We start from the raw sequence: 3,182 nt of genomic DNA on the forward strand, positions 1-3,182 counted from the left end.
ATCAGTTGGAATGTGGAAGCATACATGGATGACATTATGGTCAAGTCACGTAAAGGTTCCGACCTATTGGCTGACCTTGCTGAAACCTTTGCCAACCTCAGAAGGTATGATATCAAGCTTCATCCATCAAAGTGCACATTCGGGGTTCCTGGTGGAAAGTTACTCGGATTCCTCATTTCCGAACGAGGGATCGACGCAAATCCAGAGAAAGTTGGTGCCATACTCCGGATGAAACGCCCTGTGCGTGTGCACGATGTCCAGAAGCTTACTCGTTGTTTGGTCGCCTTGAGTCGATTCATCTCTCATCTCGGTGAAAAGGCCTTGCCTCTTTACCGACTAATGAAGAAATCTGACAAGTTCGAGTGGACTAATGAAGCTGACGCAGCGTTTGCAGAGCTCAAAGCCCTGCTTTCCACCCAGCCGGTGCTTGCTGCCCCAATCAGTAAAGAGCCTTTACTGCTTTATATTGCAGCCACTGGACAAGTTGTCAGTACAGTGCTCACGGTCGAGCGGGAAGAAGAAGGAAAAGCTTATAAAGTTCAGCGCCCAGTATACTATGTTTCTGAAGTTCTGACTCCATCCAAGCAAAGATATCCACATTATCAGAAGCTTGTTTATGGGATTTACATGACCACGAAGAAGGTTGCACACTATTTCTCTGATCACTCCATCACAGTCATCAGCGATGCACCATTGTCAGAAATCCTGAATAACAGAGATGCAACTGGTCGAGTGGCTAAATTGGCGATTGAACTCCTTCCATTGGATATCAAGTTTGAGGCAAAGAAAGCTACCAAGTCCCAGGAAATTGCAGATTTCCTTGCCGAGTGGATTGAGCAACAACTGCCGAATCAGATTCACTCGGAGCATTGGACCATGTTCTTTGATGGCTCCAAGATGCTGAATGGTTCCGGTGCTGGGGTAGTATTGGTATCCCCCCGACGAGACAAGCTCAGTTATGTCCTCCAGATTCATTTTGACTCCTCCAACAATGAAGCTAAATATGAAGCACTTCTGTACGGGTTGCATATGGCCATTTCACTCGGCGTCCGTCGCCTCATGGTCTATGGCGACTCGGATTTAGTGGTTAATCAAGTGATGAAGGAGTGGGACATCAGAAGCCCAGCTATGACTGGCTATTGTAATGCAGTGAGAAAGTTAGAGAAGAAGTTTGAGGGGTTAGAGCTCCATCACATACCCCGACTGAAAAATCAAGCAGCCGATGATTTGGCAAAGATAGGTTCCAAGAGAGAGGCCATTCCCAGCAATGTGTTTTTGGAACATATTCATACACCTTCAGTTCAGGAAGATCCTTTCACTGAAGAGCCCCCACAACCAAAGAGTGCCACCGATCCGACTGAAGTTGAAGTCCCAGCCGAGGTCGACCTAATCATCGAGGTTTTGGTCATCACTCGCGACTGGACAGTGCCATACATCGCATACATTCTCAGGATGAAACTCCCAGAGGATGAAGAAGAGGCTCGACAGATCGTCCGTCGATCCAAAGCCTTTACTGTGATAAGAGGACAGTTGTTTGGAGAAAGTGTAACTGGAGTCTGCCAGAAATGCATAACACCAGAAGAAGGTCGAGTGATCCTCAACGACATCCACTCAGGGACCTGTGGTCACCATGCTTCCTCTCGGACCATTGTGGCCAAAGCATACCGAGCGGGATTTTATTGGCCACGAGCAAATGAAATGTCAAAAGAAATAGTCGACAAATGTGAAGGTTGCCAGTTTTACTCCAACATGTCTCATAAGCCTGCATCAGCCCTGAAGACCATTCCACTCGTCTGGCCCTTTGCTGTTTGGCGGTTGGATATGGTTGGACCTCCGAGGACTGGTAGAAGCGGTTTCACTCATGTGCTCATGGCAGTCGACAAGTTCACCAAATGGATTGAAGCCAAGCCTATCAAAAATCTTGAAGCCAGTACTGCGGTCAGTTTCATCAGAGAGTTAACATTTAGATATGGTGTTCCGCACAGTATCATAACTGACAATGGGTCGAGCTTCACTTCTGATGAGTTCAGAGCCTTCTATGCTTCCCAGGGCACTCGAGTCAACTATGCTTCAGTCGCCCACCCCCAGTCGAATGGACAAGCTGAAAGAGCAAACGGATTGATTCTCAAAGGGCTGAAACCCCGGTTGATGCATGATCTCAAGCACGCAGCAGGCGCCTGGGTCGATGAACTTCCATCAGTGCTTTGGCGATTGAGGACAACTCCCAATCAGTCGACTGGCCGAACTCCATTCTTCTTGGTTTATGGAGCTGAAGCTATACTTCCGAGTGACTTGCTTCACAATGCACCCCGAGTCGAGCTTTTCTCAGAAGATGAAGCAGAACAGGCACGGCAGGATGCAGTTGATCTCTTGGAAGAAGAAAGAGAGATGGCCCTGATCCGGTCGACCATCTATCAGCAAGACCTGCGTCGATTCCACGCCAGAAACGTGGGGGGTCGAGCATTTCAAGAGGGAGATTTGGTTCTTCGAGTGGATCAGCAGAAACCACACAAGCTTGCTCCTACTTGGGAAGGCCCCTTCATTGTCACCAGAGTGCTCCACAACGGAGCGTACCACCTTTACAATGTCGAGCACAAGAAAGACGAGCCACGCGCTTGGAATGCGGAGCTGCTCCACCCGTTTTACACTTCAGCATTCAGACCGTTGAGATGTAATAAGAGATACCTTCTAGTTTGATTATCAAAGACACAGTTTTACAGTCTCCTAAATGTTTGCTGTTTCTTTTTTATATGTTTAGAATCCCCCAGTGGGTGCCTTAGATGCGAATCCGTTTCACCTAAGTTTGAAAAAAATCCTGTCGGGTGAAGAGCAAGCCTCTCACTCGGAGGCTTAGCTGCGAATCCAATTCGCCTAAGTTTAAAAAATCTTGTCGGGTGAAGAGCAAGCCTCTCACTCGTAGGCTTAGCTGCGAATCCGTTTCGCCTAAGTTTAAAAAAATCATGTCGGGTGAAGAGCAAACCTCTCACTCGAAAGCTTAGCTTCAAATCCGTTTCGCCTAAGTTCAAAAAATCATGTCGAGTGAAGAGCAAGCCTCTCACTCGGGGGCTTAGCTGCAGTCCAGTAGTCGCCTAAGTTTAAAAAAATCCTACCGAGTGGTGAGAAAGCCTCTCACTCGGGGGCTTAGCTGTAGTCCAGTACTCGCCTAAGTTTAAAAAATCCTA

Source organism: Triticum aestivum, chromosome 4D (genome assembly GCF_018294505.1).
Source record: "Triticum aestivum cultivar Chinese Spring chromosome 4D, IWGSC CS RefSeq v2.1, whole genome shotgun sequence".
Classification (NCBI taxonomy): domain Eukaryota; kingdom Viridiplantae; phylum Streptophyta; class Magnoliopsida; order Poales; family Poaceae; genus Triticum; species Triticum aestivum.